The 16281-nt window shown below is 42.6% G+C and overlaps 1 long non-coding RNA gene across 3 annotated transcripts in view; it reads left to right on the plus strand.

The window, feature by feature from the left end:
• The first annotated feature begins 8475 nt into the window (after positions 1-8475).
• LOC132681312 (uncharacterized) overlaps positions 8476-16281 on the plus strand; it is a 53043-nt gene continuing 45237 nt past the window's right edge. For 2 of the 3 annotated variants that reach the window (XR_009610995.3, XR_009610993.3), the window contains exon 1: positions 8476-9653. This is a non-coding gene — a long non-coding RNA (uncharacterized LOC132681312). The remainder of the gene's footprint in view (positions 9654-16281) is intronic. The other variant, XR_009610994.3, reaches the window with a different exon arrangement.

Raw genomic sequence — 16281 nt, forward strand, 5'->3', positions numbered from 1 at the left:
GCCTGTAAGTCACTCCATTTGTTCAAAGCTTGCTCAAGAAGAATGTTTTCACCTTTTTACTGCACGAGAGATTTTACTAAATGCCAATTCCAGTTTCCACCTTGATAGCAACCAAGAGTTAAAAAAAATTTTTGATCCAGTGTTGGAACATCTCATCAAACTTAAATCTAATGGAAATTCCTCAGGGAGCAATTCATGCCCATTGACAGTTAGTGGCCTAATTTCCCCAGCACATTTTAATTGATAGTCTGTGTGCATTCTGAAGCTCCTTCATAAAATTCAGATTCGGTGTTTATGCGAATCTGGTCAATCTGTTGCTTTTAACTTCTTTGTTTAGGGGAAAGGGATGGTAAAATCTCAGTTCTGACAAGATCTTTTCCTCTTTCCTGGTTGACTCAGAATCCCATACATAAAGAGAGCACGACAATGCCAGAGTCCTTATGTAAAGCTATTCAAAGTGGAATGGGATCCTTGAGGAGTTTGAAGATTCCGCACATAGGTGATTAAGGCTAATGTGGTTGAGTTTACGACTTTATAACTTTCCTAACAAACTCCTTACCAAACTGTCTCTTCTCTAGCTACTGGGTTCTGTTTTGTGGTCTCTGTTCCAACTAAGCATGGGCTTTTCCTTACCTCACCCTCACACCTTCCCTAAAGAGTTTCTCCTTGATCTCTGTCAAGCCATGTCCTTTAAACTACGTTGCTTCAAATCATACTTCTTAAACTCACCATGTCTAACCCTGCCCTACCTGTCCTCACTCTGTCCTGCCTGACTCCCTCAACACTTGTATATAGCTATGTCTAGCTTTCCATCCCTGCACCGCTGTACTCATGCCTGTTCTGGTTCTACATCAAATGATCAAGCTCATAAAACGGATGTCAGTGTCTTCTATACCCTCAGGAGCTCCCCACCATATACTGTGTTGAGCTATACCCTATATACTATCCTTGCCCAGAATACACCCTCTCTACATGGGGCCACTGCAGGTTTAAGATGCAAATTTTCTCTTTAGCATGCTCAATTTTCTAGGCAATTTATATTTGAGACTGCAAGTTAGTGGGTGGGTGACTGGTTCCAGTCTTCTCTGGGCGGTGACAGAATCGTGGGGAGGTCATCTGTGTTTCCTCCATCTGCTGAGGCTTCTCTGTGCTTAAGCAGGAGCAATACCCCAGTTCAGGCTTTATGTTTCCAAGCAGCCTTTGACTAAATCGCTCCCCTTTGGGAGTCCACTGATTCTGGGTCCTCAGAGGAGTAGGTGTAAGGATAGGTACAGTTCCATGCACATGCTAATGAAGAATGCAGAACCTGCGCTTCAGTTTCCATTCCAATAAAATGAGAGATTACATATTTATCATAAATTCGATGTAAGGATTAGGTGAGAAAATGTATAGTCAGATCCTTTGTACATTACAGGTGCTCAGCATATATTAATTCTCTCCTACATCCCTGTCACATTGTCATGTTGAGATATCCACTGTTCAGTAGCCCAAAGTCTCATTCCCCCGCCACCATCCCCATCCCATTATTGTGAACCCCTCCAGGAGAAAATCACATCCTCCTTATTTTTACATAAGGAAGAATTGGATGATAGAAAGAACATTAGGAATGATGAAACCATAATCTTGTTCATGGACTTGCTGTTCAAATGACTTTGGGCTAGTTTACTTGTCAGTAAAACAAAAGGTTTGTTCTGGAACATTGCTAAGATCCATGTGTCTAACCCAAATCCCCTAAAAAACTCAGGGATGGGTACCCAGTAGACATGATTCTCAAGACTTTTGTTTTTAACTTTATTTAAATTCCGCTTAGTTAATATACAGTGTCATATTAGTTTCAGGTGCACAATACAGTGATTCAGCACTTCCATACATCACCCAGTATCATCACAAGTGCCCTCCTTAGTCCCCATTGCCTGTTTAATCCCTTTCCCTACCCACCTCCCCTCTGGTAACCATCAGTTTGTTCTCTATAGGTGTGAGCCTGTTTCTTGGTTTGCCTCTGTCTCTCTCTCTTTTTTTCCCTTGGTTTGTTTGTCTGTTTTATTTCTTAAATTCCACATGCTCAAGACTTTTCGTAGGCAGATGGGTGAGTGTCCAATGTCTTGATGGCATGGTTGGCATGCTGGGCCTTCCTACCCAATGGTCTCATAGAAGTCTGAAAGGCTCAAGAACGTTATCATACTGAAGTTCCTCAGGGCCACAGAGGGAAAGTGTCTCTTCAGTCTCAAGCCCAATCCCAGGCCAAATTCTCTGAACCAACCAAGCAAGTCACCCAAATGCACACCCTCCCCTAAACTCCGTCCACTCAACCCAGCCAAGAAGATTGATGTAGGGGTGCCGGTGGGAATGATAAATTGAGAGATAGGAATTTCAATTCAGGTTCTGCAAACAATGAAAGCTAAGGTACACAATGGGTGAGCAAATGTTTGACACTTCTCCACCCACTGACAGTGTCATGAAGTTCAGTATTGATGTTGAGAATGGCTTTGAGATTATCAGGTAAAACATGCTATATTGATCTGATTATAAAATTGCCAATTCTACTATTACATTTCTCTGTAAAAAGAAAGGTTTTTCCCCACCCCAGGCCTTTGTTTTTTTTATGGTCATAGAAAACCTGACAAATTTGCATTACAACCAATCAGTGTAGATGGTACCTTTGAGCCTATTTTAAGCAAAACTGGAAAGAAGGTCCTGGTTCTTGATGTGTTCATGGTACCATTCCAAGAATATTTACCATATTTTTTTCTAGTGAGCTAGTTTGGATTTTTCTTTAAGAATACTATGACAAGATCATTCTGATACAACATCATTTTTGTCTCTGAAGACCAGGAACCTGAAACTGATACAAGTTTTCATAATTAGTTGAAATTGGCCAAAGGTCCAGTTGGGGGGAGGAAGGGATTAGAAATTAGTCACCAAAGGGAAATGAATTGCCCAGCTCAAAAGATAAGGTAACTTCCATTTTAGTCCATTCCTCATTTGGAAATCTGGACTAGGAGACAGTACAGTAAAGAGATACAACTCTTCCTAAGATGTAAGCTCTTGGCGATTTTCAATTTTCACCCATCTGTAGTTTAGGGATTTGCAGAAGAACTTAGAACGGGTGTTATGAAGGCTGTCAACTCAAATGTACCTGGGCATATCTGATATATCCTGCTTCATCAGTTTGGAATATGAAATAACCTCCCATTTCTTTGAATGTTCAAATTATAATAATTCCAATTCCCTGTTTTCACTGAGAAGAGAAGTCTGTTCTTTCTTTCCTGGCCATTGCCCATGAGAAGCCAAGAACCTCAGTCACACAGGCCAACACAGTCACTCATGGGAGAAGCTGCCAGCTCTTGCTTTGTCACTACTGAAAACATTAGTCCATCAGTCTAGTGTAGACAAAAGGGCCAGGAGGGGTTGGCAGGGAAGAAGAGTGCTTCTCCCTGGAATGCCTTGTTCCACTCAGGCATGGGGCCCCATGCCATACCAAGCCGGGTTCCAGCAAGATGAGTGTCTGTGATCAGTCTTCTTTTCTCACATACTCAGCCATTTGCCACTGGGCATGGTCATGGTGTGATGGTGACTGAATGTGGAAGAGGCAGTATCAGGGCTGGACCACCTTGCCTCCTGGAAAATCTTGACCCTATTCTTAAGCTTAAGGCACTCAAATGTACCTGATGGGGCAGTTCCTCTTGGGTTTCACTCCAGTGACTTTTCCTGCTAACTCAGTTCAATTAAAAAGATTTCAGTATTTCAGAGATGTTCAAATAACTTGGAATATCTGAAATAAAGATTCTGATTCCTGTTTCTTTTCAGCTCTCAAAGAATCCCATTATAAATACAGGACTGGTACATAGGACTGACACCTTTGAATGCCATTGCCAAGAGCAGCCAGGCATTCATACTTTGTCAAATCAGAGAATGCCAGGTTTCAACTCTTATGTGAGAACAAAGGGTGACCCCTAGCCTGACATCTGCCAAGCCTCCCAGATAGCTCAGTCCAAAACACAACTGTCTACGCTGAAGTGACTTGATAACTAGAATGAGAAACAGCAACTTCTACATGGCCTTTTCCCAAGAATAATGATAACAACAATAATTTTAAGCTCATCATCATTGGGCCACCAGTAATAAAGATAAGTTAATGGTACTGACTGAGTACTCTGCATACATCCATGAACGCTCAGTGAACAGAGAAGGGTAAGAGAGGAAGAGCCCTGAGTCCCCAAGTGTGCAGGCCCTGTGCCAGTCCTGGCATACGTATCAAGCTACACAGCTAAGGCTCGGAGAAGTTAAGGAACTGGTCCATGGTCACAGAGCCAGTACGCGGCAGAGCTGGGATTCAGAAACATGTCCTCCTAACTGTAGCGTCTGTGCTCTTAACCACTGTACCCTAGGGCCTCTCTGAGTGAGCAATCAGGCAAGCTGTTGACTAATCAAATAGGCAGAAGTGGAGGACACAGAAGGTAGGGGGTCCATCTAAAACTCTTTCTCATCCTCTCCTCACATCTCTGTTCCATGCCAGGTGTGCCTTGGTGATTAATGCTTCTGACGCTCTGGGTGCGTCCAGATGATATGCTATCTACAGCCCACAAATGGGAAATTTCAAGATGGTGTTCTTTAACAGGCTTGCCACCAAATGCTGTCAGAAAACTAAAATTGTCCAGGCTATTTTGAGACCAAACTCAAAGTTTTCTCCAGCTTCTCCCCAAGTAAATTGATGTTCACGAATCTCAGAGCTGTTCTCTGCCTCACATTTTAGTTGGAGTCATATAGCTAGAATTTGTGCTCATTCAAATTCATGTCCCTGTGTTGACCCCAAGCCTTCTAGAAAGCCCAGTGGAATTACATGGTCTCGGATGGAATCAGGGGCCTGCGTTCATCAGTTTCAAAGTAGAGAGAAGGCGAGAGTTGACTCAGAACATGAACACGGTACCAAGAATAAAATCAGAATTGCCCATTTAATGTTTACACGTTGCCTAGGCTGGGGGTGAGTGTAGCTTGTTTACTTTTGAGTATAAATTACTGAGTTTTCCCACCTTGAGATAGAAACCCAACCTGTGAGACAAAATTTTCTTTCCTTCCCTCTTTTTCTAACAAGTTAGAGATGCCTTGGTGAAATGTGCATTGGTTTTCATTCCAGGTGAGAAAATAGAAGTAAGGCTGAAAATGCTAAGTAACGCATCCAAGGTGCATCTGAGACTAGACTAGACAGGACACTAATATAAATAGTCGCGAGGACGGGAAATTTCAAGCCCCTCCACCAATTGTTGGCAGTTGACGCTTGGCCCTGGGTCCTGGAGCCCTCATGGTCACTGTGCAGCCTGGGAAGTGATAGAGGGTGACACACACAGAGAATCTTTTCCTGGAAATGGGTTTGGAGGAGAGCTTATTATAAACAATAAGCCCTTGTGTATGGGATTGAAAATAAACTCAGACAGTGCATAAGGTTACGGTTATGTGTTGAAAGGCTAAAATCCACCATCTGTCACCTATCTACATGCCCTGACCCAAGCATTTGCCTCTGCCTGGACTCTCATTCCAGGAAATCTGACTAAGCGATCAGGATTTCTTTACACGGAGGCAGCGATTTACGGTAGACGGCCATGGAATTGAGGCTTATTTTTAACAACAGATAATATTTTGGTTCTTTTTAAGAAAAGAGTCAATGTTGTATTAGGTGGTCACATGATTTTTTATCTGTCTGCTCATTACTGGTTACCCAAATGCTGCAGTCTAACGGGCTCTTCTGAGTCAGCTTTCATTTATTCCCCTCTGTAAGTATATATGATATTATCCAGTACAACGTGTTTGTTGGCTTCAAGCTATATGAGTGGAAAAAAAAAATCACAAGCTCTCAGGCTTTGCCCCTCCCTACAAAAAAACATGATGATTTTCCATGCTTGCTTTTGAGTGCATGCTACAGTTATCATTAAGCAGATAATATTTTCTGGGCCAGAAACTGTATATATGGGTCAGGATGTTATCTCTTCCCGTCCCCCATGATGTACATCTCAGCTGAAATGCTTCCTTCCTGTCTTTCTTTCTCTGGTGGCACAGCTATGGTTCTGGAGTTAACTGTGTAATTTCAAGAGGATATTTTCTGTCAACTCAAAGCACTTAGGAGGACTCAGGGAAAAAGTATTTTGGCACTTACCTAGGCAGGATGATTGTGCTGGTTGCAATAACATTTTGGAAATTAAAAGTGTCTTTAGTCTTGTGATTACATAAATTTCTGCTTGGCAAACGAGGATTGTTCTGGCTTCGTGGGCCTGGGATCTAACATACCGTCTTTTTTAACCTAAATTCTTTTTCTGTGTGAGTCTGCCTTGTTGGTGAGGGCACAACCCAGGAGGTGCCGGCTGGCTGTAATCCCGGTCCTAAAGCCATTGAACAATGCAGGGGTCCAGGGGGGCCTCAAATCTCTTTAGTCATTTTAGGAGATAAGGAGGACTGGGTGGGAACGTCACAGCTTCTCATTTATTTGGCTCATGTTCAGCTACAAGAAGGAGCTCGAGGGCACACAGGGAAAGTGCGGCTACTGTGTTTCCCTGATTCAGTCCCTGAAACAGGAATATTTCATGTATTAAAGGAGTCCCCTTGGCAGCTTAATGCTATAAAAAGTTGGAAATTTTACCCCAAGGGCAGGTTCCCCGCCCGGGGCTACGGATGGGCTCCTGGCAGGCTGCAGGTTTATAGAGGGTGGAAAATTCACAATTGTGTAGAAAATAGCCTGTGTGAGAGATGTGCCACACAATTGTGTCCTAGGTCATCTAGCATAGTGGCTAAGGCCCTGGCCTCTGACAAGTTCAAATACTGGCTGTATCTTTCACTAGTTGTGTGGCCCCAAATGAGCTATTTAACCTCTGAGTGCTTCTGTCTCTTCATCTATAAAGTAAGGGCAATGGCAATACTATCCCCTCTCCCCATAGGGTGGTCATCTTAAATGAGTTAACACGTGAACTAGTGTGGCCCACACAGTTAAGACTCAATACATTTTTTAGGGGTGCCTGGGTGGCTCAGTCGGTTAAGCCTCCGACTTTGGCTCAGGTCATGATCTCATGGATTGTGACTTCAAGCCCCACGTCGGGCTCTGTGCTGACAACTCAGAGCCTGGAGCCTCCTTTAGATTCTGTGTCTCCCTCACTCTCTCTGCCCCTCCCCCACTCACCCTCTGTCTCTCTCTCTCTCTCTCTCTTAAAAATAAAATAAACGTTAAAAAAATACTCAATAAACTTTAAATATTATTTGACATATCTGTGGCTGCTGTCATGATAAATGAAAAATACATTCTTTTAAATGTGATTTCATTGTTATTCTTTGTTGATACATACAGGTTCAGTGGACAGAAACCAAATGGAGACTTATCATCATAAGCGGATTCTTTTCTCTTTAAAAACATTTTTTTAATGTTTATTTATTTTTGAGAGAGAGACAGAGCACAAGTGGGAGAGGGGCGGAGAGAGGGAGACACAGAATCTGAAGCAAGCTCCAGGCTCTGAGCTCTCAACCTAGAGCCCATTGTGGGGCTCAAACTCCCAAACCATGAGATCAAGACCTGAACCCAAGTCAGATGCTTAACCACCTGAGCCACCCAGGCACCCCTATCATCATAAGGGGATTCTTATTGTCAGAAAGAGATGGAAGGAATAAAGAGGTGGGGCTGAGTTATCCCCAAATAGGGGAGAAAATACAAATGGTAGGCAGGGCCAGTGCTTCTCAGTAGGCACAGGAGACGGAGAGGCTAGGACCCATGATATTTTTAGGAAGTCATAAAAATGTTTTAAATTCTTTTAAAATTAGAAGTAATGTTTCTAATGAAATATTAATGCATTTATCTTTGTGCAGTATGTACAAATTAAAAATATAATTTTTGGTATTTTTCTGTAGCAAGTTGGCCAATGAAGGCAAATGTATTAGAGCCCGCGGAAGTCATACTGCGGCCTGGGTGCAAGTGCTTCTGTTACATTTGTTTGTGTGCTTTGCTGCATTCCTAGTGAATGGGGAGGTCTTGGAGCAGAGCCTCCATCTGAGGTGTCATCATATACACAAAGCCTATCACGGTGCCTGGCACGTAATAGGCAACCAATGCCGAACCAATGGTTAGCATTTTCGGGTTACAAGCAACGAACTTGGTGCCCTGGAAAGAAGGGCATTGGTCAGTCTCTAAGCAAGTCAATCTCAGTGCAGCCTAGAAGTACATTTGGAAGTGGCATTCTAGGGGCGCCTGGGTGGCTCAGTCGGTTGAGTGTCCGACTTCAGCTCGGGTCATGATCTCACAGTTTGTGGGTTCAAGCCCCGCGTCAGGCTCTGTGCTGATGGCTCGGAGCCTGGAGCCTGCTTTAGATTCTGTGTCTTCCTCTCTGCTCCTCCCCTGCTCATGCTCTGTCTCTCAAAAATGAATAAACACTAAAAAAAATTAAAAAAAAAATAAAAAAGAAAGTGGCATTCTATTTGTGGATCAAAGCCTAAAAGGACAGAAAAGTCACCGATCAAGTCAAAAGAGAGACATATACTCCATTTTCTCTGGATTTGACTTGAGGGGGGGTCTTTACATGAAAGACTGCACGTTGAGCTGCAAATGGGCCCAGCTTCTGGAAAGGGGGCCCTCACGTAGGCCCTAGAGAAGTGGGGTTGTTAGCAGCAGAAGGGGAAAAGCAACTCTGGAGATTTGATCACAAACAAGTAACACCCTCTTTTCCTTCCTTCAGGCTCTTCCGGTCCCTCTGCTGCCTGAGGCCAGGGAAGGAAGAGGTACCTAACAGGACAGCCACACCTTGGGAAGCCGAGAATTTGGTGACTAAGAACCAGATACAGTGAGACCAGTGGAATTGCCAGAGTTGTGCCCAGAGAGCTCACTGTGAACTGGATCCGCTTCATGGAATACTGGGGAGGTAGGTTGGGGGCAGAACTGGGGGGAAGCATGAAGAAAATCGAGGTACGTAACTGTGGTCTAGAGGAAGAAGGGAAATACTGTCACTTTGGATTCTTTAGTGAATCAAAAATCTCCTTTTGCTTCATTTATTGTATTCAAAAATGTTTCAAATATACTGTGAACTATTCACCTTAGGAAATATTATCAGAAATTTAAAAAAGTAACACGGATGATTCTTAGCAATAAAATATTCAGCAGTTTTTCGTATGGGAAATTTTAAACATATAGAAACAGAAAGAATACTGTGATTTCCTCCAGGTACCTACTACTTAGCTTTCTTCTTAGTCAATCTTGCTTCCTCTGTATGTCTTAGCCCCTTCCCCCTCCCTTATTATTTTGAAGAAAAGCTCAGACATCATAGAATACCATTTTTATAATGTTAAAAATAACTAAAATTTTAAAAAAGGCTTTTCATGAATATATAGATGCAGTAAGACCATATAGAAAGAAATTCAAGGCAAGGAAAAGCACGGCACGTGGGGTGGTGGTTACTGCATGCGGGCGGGGCTGGGTTACAAGTAGATTAGTATCTGCGATTTTGTTTTCATCAGCCAGTTCTGGGTACTTACTTGTTACCTTGTCAAAAATAAAAGGAGACGGCGCAAAGACCAATATGAGAAGGTACATGAACCCAGGATTCACATTCATCCACTGCTGTGCACAGAAGCCCCGTTGGTCCCCTTTTCTGCCTGAGCCAATGGAGTCATCGTCGTCTTCCTTTTCAGAGGTAACTAGACTGCGTGGCAGGAGAGGACTTTGAATCCAGCTTATTTGAAGTCCTGGGTTACATGGGTGGAAATCTGTGTCCATAAGCACGTCCGTGTCCTGTTTCACTTTTACCTACGTCACTTGGCCTTATTCCTGCCTGAATTCTGGGGCCCCCCTCACAGCTTGCTAATGATGGCTTCCTACCCAGGAGAGGAGCATCCCTTGAGGCCAAATGTGCCATGGGGGTTTCAATGAGATGCCCGTGAGGCGAAGTTTATTTCTGGCAGGCAGGAGAGGTTCCAGAGCAAGGGGGAAGACGGAGTAAGAAAGAAGTAAGCAGGGAGGAGGTAAAACAGAAAGAAAAAGAAAGAGTTGGGGAAGGGTTTGTTCAGAGCTACATATAGTATGTATTTTCTCAGTCCAAGATGTACTTAAATTGATGACTTAGAAAAACAGTTCCACTATCGGCTTAGGTCCTTGCTTGAGTTTTGGACTTTAATACAACTGTGATAGATGGCATTGCTTGAGTTAATTAACTTCCATATATTGAGCAGAGGGGTGGCGGCAGAGTGGAGTCCATTGACACATCTTTCAGTCCTGGCTCTGACCTCCTGAGGGGGTCATAGAAGCTCTCTAGGCCTCAGTTTCCATATCTGTAAGAACAAGGAGGTTGGGCTAGAAGATGTCCAGGGTCCACTTCAGATGTAACATTTTAAATGTTTTTTGGTTTTTTTTTTAATGTTTATTTATTTTTGAGAGAGAGAGAGAGAGACAGAGAGAAAGCAGGGGAGGGGCAGAGAGAGAAGGAGACACAGAATCTGAAGCAGGCTCCAGGCTCTGAGCTGTCAGCACAGAGCCCGATGCAGGGCTTGAACCCACGAGCTGTGAGATCATGACCTGAGCCGAAGTCAGATGCTTAACCGCTTAACTGACTGAGCCACCCAGGCGCCCCCAGATGTAACATTTTATGATAAAAGAAACCTTTCTCTTTCATTTTGTATGGTTAAGTGACTTGACAGACCATACATTGCTCAGAAATGAATATTTCACAGGGATTTAAAAGAACAGTAAATTCAGTCTCCGACTCCCCAGATTAATGTTAAATTTCTACACGTGCAGTTGCGTAGGTCTGGAGTTCTCATGTTTTTCCACATCCCTCATGACCTGCACACCTTAAGAGAAAATGAAGGTTGCATAATCTCCACAAAACCTCACAGTAAATGGAGCAAAACTTTTCTTGACTGAGGAAGGGTTCCCTGAATGGGAACAGCCACTAAGTCAGCCTCAGATTCTAGATTCTGTATTCGGTAACAAAGTCACAAGTAGAAAATGGCTCTCTGATTTGGAGAACCACGGGATACAGAGCACTGGCCCTGAGATACACGCACGAGCACGCATGCCTGCGTGCATGCACGCACACACACATAATTGCAGGAAGCCTCTGTTTGTAGTTTGTGCATTCTGACTTGGGGCCCAGAATCATGGCTTTTCTACTTAGAGGGGAACAAGTGACGAGGCCTTAGTGCTGATGCCAAGTCCCTTGGTACCCAAGGGAGATGCTGAGACAGGAGTACAGACTCTACCGTCTGTGCTCCTGGGGTGCTCATGGCATTAAGAGGGCGGGACTGGAATCAGGGTTAACATATCACAGGAAGTAAATAAAAAGCCTGGAATCAAACCCAAATATAAATTGTACTTAAATATGAAGATGATCAAATCAGTGGGGGGAAACATGATTTAATAAATAATGCTGGGATAACTTTGCTTATATGAAACGCTTCCAGTTGAAACCTTAGCTCCCATTATACACTTAAGTACATCCCAAGTGGATTGAAAATTGAAATATAAAAGTGAAACTGCCATCGAGATAGGAAAAAATGTATGATTTTAGATTGAGAAGCCTTTTCCAAGGCAGAAACTATGAAGAAATTAGTGCATAAATTTGACAACATAGAGATCTTCTGTTTCTGTATATACTAAAAAAACAACAACAACAACAACAAAAAAACATTAAAGGCATAGGACAAACTGGAAAACATATTTGCAAAATATGTTCTAGATAAAGAATCAACACTTCCCTTACAGCAAGAGTTGTTTTTGTCAATTCAGAAAAGATAAACCCCCACAAGCAAAAATTGACATGGACAATAGGAAAGAAAGAACTACAAAAGAGCCTTAGGTATAATCAAAGTAGTATAAATAAAAACAACAAGATACCTTGGGGGCGCCTGGGTGGCTTGGTCGGTTGAGCGTCCAACTTCGGCTCAGGTCATGATCTCACGGTCCGTGAGTTTGAGCCCCGCGTCGGGCTCTGTGCTGACCGCTCAGAGCCTGGAGCCTGTTTCAGATTCTGTGTCTCCCTCTCTCTCTGCTCCTCCCCTGTTCATGCTCTGTCTCTCTCTGTCTCAAAAATGAATAAACGTTAAAAAAAAATTTTTTTTTAAATAAAAAAAAATAAAACAACAAGATACCATTTTGTCCATAAAGTCAAAGAGTTAAAAGACTCATAGTACCCTTGGTAACAGTGTGGTGAAATTAGCAATCTAAGATTAGATTTACTCCTGGCTCTGACTTCAGTATAAAATCTTAGGATAGACATTTAAGCTTTCCGAGCTTCACTTTTCTCATCTATAAAATGGAGTGCATAATAGTCTCACAGGGTTAGGGTGAAGATCAGATGACATAATGAATTTTAAAAGAACTGGGTAAATTCAATAGTATAATACACAGGTACATATAAGTATAATTATTGGGTGCTAGGAGCCAAGTGGATCTGTGCTGTGCCTCAAAGAACAAAAGGGAGATCAGGAGGTAGGTAGATTTGCTTCTTGATGCTATCTCTAAGATACTACGCTACTCGAATAAGCTCCTTGAAAGAGCTGTGTGCCGTTACAGATTCAGTAAACTACAATTTAGAGATGGTGCTAACAAACACCAAGATACCTGGATGTTGCTATAGGAGCAGCAGGAACCTAGAAGACCCTAAAAATGGTATTGGCAGGAGTGGATGCCCGAAACCACCATTCATTGGCAGCAGCCATGACAAGAGGTGGTGATGGAAGATACTTCCAGTGACAGAAACTTCCCCAGGGGAGCGTGCGCTGAGAGTCCCTGCAATGGGACTGTGTCCAAGGAGAGGAATCAATAGCTCAGGGCAAGTTCAGTGAGCCTGGCAGGAATTACCCTCAGAGCTGCCATTGAGAGTCATAGGTCAGGGATGGTGCTGGGGAGATCCTGTGGAGGTGTGGTGGTTAAAATGTGTAGGTTTTAGAACCAGACTTCCTGGGTTCAAATCCTGACTCCACTAATGGTGTGACCGTGTGGAAAGTCTCTGTGAAGTAGTTTTCTCATTTGTTAGGTGTAGATAATAATTGCATATAACTCACATGGTTACTGTGAGAATTATATGAGTTAGCACACATAAAGCATTTAGAGATTCCTGAAACATAATAAATGCCTAATCATGTTAAATATTATTATTGTGGTCGTTATTGGTAATACTTACTACCACAATCTTCTTTAAAAAGAGAATAACACATTCTCGCTAGGAAACCTGGCATTATGGGAGGCTTAAATGCATCTCCATGTAAGTTCTAGAGCCCCTCTAATTTCTCCTCCCCCAAATTAAAAGTCTAAAAAAGAGCTCCAATCAAAACAGTAGGTTATTCCCCTTGCTACATAAGGCAGTCTTCATTCATCATTTGGCTCTGCCTCCTTTCTTCCATGCAAAGGAAGGAAGTACACACTAGGGTAACACAGCATTCATGAAGATGGGGCTCCTTCTCACCCCCGTCAGAGACCCTCCTGAATTCACAGCCTCAAATTCATACTCCAAATAAATGCCCCCAGTGGAAAGGCCATTACTGTGCTCTGGCAAGAGAGAGGCCAAGTATAACTTCTGTCTTTTTGTATTCAACAGTAAGTTCAAATATCTCAACCATGAAAATTTTGTAAAGAGTTTCCCATGATATTTTTGGAATTTCCAATGTGGAGGTGTTTGATTAAAAACTAAATGAGAACAGGTCAGACTCCACTCCCAAGTTACTCTGCCCTTCCCTTCTGGACCCATGTGTGCTTTGTGCCCCGGGGTTAGTGGTGCTGTAAGCAAAACATTTTCCCTATGTAATTTGGAAAATAAAACGATTTGAAAAACTAATTTTTAAATACAGCATTTGGGGGACTACATTCAGGGATACTTGATCCCCACTGCCCCAAGACTGGTTTCGTTTACCAGTCATCACTGCTATTCAGAAGAACACTCACTAGAATATGTCTCATTTATGGCATGTAATTGGAATGATAATTAATTAGTCATATCATAAGAAAGAGAGTACGTTTGTTTTGACTAATAGTTCTTGTGAAAGGAATAGAGATTTAAGACATGCTTTGGGTCACGCTTCTGCCATCAGATACATAAGGTACCATTATCCCTATAAATAAAATGATCAGGTTTCAAGAGGTTAAGTGTTTTGCTGGAGATCACTCACCCAGATCATTGTTAATGGGAGAGAACAAAGGAGAAAGAAAGGAAAGAACCATTTGCCTTGTATCTCATCCATGGTATCTTTTCCTCCAGAGAGAACAGGGGCCACAGCCATCAATGGTTATAGAATATACACCAAATACTCCCAACTATATAAACTGTAAAAGAAGCAGCCAGAGAGAAGGAGAGTAGAAAAGAAAGAAAGTTCCTGAATACTCAAAATGGACAAAACAAATCAAATCCTAGATGTTGAACAGGCATGCCCCCAGAAGATGGCCCCTCTACCCATGTTGTCAGAGACGAGTTGAAAGAAGAGAGCAATGCGAGGTGATAATACCTTCCGGCTTTGTTGAGGAGCAGCTTCACTTTCCTGTCCTATTTAATTATAGCTACTTGGAGCAAACGGAACTCTGTTACTTCCTGGGTTTCTTGGGGGATGCTGAAAACAAGTTCTTCTTTGCCCTGTGTAGTGGGAAGAACATCGTTTGGAGTAATATATGATCCTGACTTGGCCAACTACCTGTGAAAACATATTTGTTCATCTATAAAATGGGAATGACAATGATAGGAGTGATTTGGGAGGGCTGTTGCAAAAACTAAACGGGATAGTATTTGTGAGGTAGTCAGCGTTGTTTCCAGCACATGTTTCTTTCCTCACAAAGGTGAATTCCCTATTCTTTTGTGGGAAGTAGAAATAGGGGCAAAAACTATCTGGCACCTTACTCTGTCAGCCTTTTTCTCTTTCCCTCTTCTCTGCCTTGAACTTGACACAGAGGGCTCAGGCTTAGTATTTTCCATTCCTCTTTTATTTTTTCCCCCTTTATCTCCTGAATTGTGAAATATCAGAACAACCAACAAATTTTTAACTCACCAGCCTTTTGAGCCTGTGCAAACCTATGTTCAGATAAGATGGTTTCGCCCCACCGCTGGTTTCATAGCCTCAGTGTCATATATTGGTAAGTAGTGGAACACGATTGCTGTAGATTTAATCAGTATATCGTATCAAAATGTATTAGCAAGCCAAGAGTTCAAGTTCCAGTTTTAATGTGACTAAGTCCGAGGTAAAGACAACAGAGTAGCTTACTTATAAGACATTCTAGAGCAGGACTAAAATTGGAACGTCTCATGTAATGTCAACACCTCTGAGGTGCTAGGACTGGGGAGTAGCCTCTTGATATTTACACAGTATACCGTATGTCAGGAGGCACATCTCCCTCTCTAGTATAACCTCAGCCATCTGATCCTGGTTATTTTAAGTGAAGAAGGTCAGCAGATCGGCCAACTTTGAGGGGAGGCATATAAGAAAACTGCATTTGTATCTGAAGGCAGGGAGGAATGGGACTAGATTAGTTGGAAGCCCACCAACCACAGAGGAAGGGCAGATATGCCAATCCTATAAAACTTTGGTTGGAGCACAGAGCTCAGAAGTAGGAGCCATTTCAATGTCAGAGGAGGAAGAAAACCCGGAATTACCCATAGAGGGAAAACTTGTTAGAACACGGTATTTGTATTAGTTGGGTTTCTTAGTTGGAAACAATAAGCTTGGATTAACTTCCAAAAAATTCTTGGGGCACGTGGGTGGCTCAGTCAGTTGAGCACCTGACTTCGGCTCAGGTCATGATCTTAAGGTTCATGAATTTAAGCCCGCGTTGGGCTCTGCATTGTCAGCACAGAGCCCACTTCACATCCTCTGTCCCCATATTTCTCTCCCCCATTCTCTCTCTCTCAAAAATAAACATAACAAGATAATTTCTTGAAGAGATATTTAATTGCTTCAGACAAGCCTTTAAAATGGAGAACCAGAAATCTGAGGAGAGTAGAGCTATACCCAAAACCGTGCTACAGGAATTTTCTGGTGAGAATGGTATATTCATTTTCTAAGGCTGGCATAACCTAGTACCGCAGACCGAGTAGCTTAAACAACAGAATTTTATTGTTTCACAGTTCTGGAGGCTAGAAGGCCCTCAGAGTGTTGGACCCTTCCAAGGGCTGTGAGGGAAGGGTCTGTTCTAGGCCCCTTTCTTTGGCTTATAGATGGCCACCTTCATATTCACATGGCAGTCCCTCTGTATGTCTCTTCATATTGTCTTACCTTCTATGCATGTCTCTGTGCTCAAATTTCTCCTTTTTATAAGGACAACAGTCACGTTGGACTAGTGCCCAC

The sequence above is a fragment of the Panthera onca genome, chromosome A1 (genome assembly GCF_046562875.1).
Source record: "Panthera onca isolate mPanOnc1 chromosome A1, mPanOnc1 haplotype 2, whole genome shotgun sequence".
In the NCBI taxonomy this organism is placed as follows: Eukaryota; Metazoa; Chordata; class Mammalia; order Carnivora; family Felidae; genus Panthera; species Panthera onca.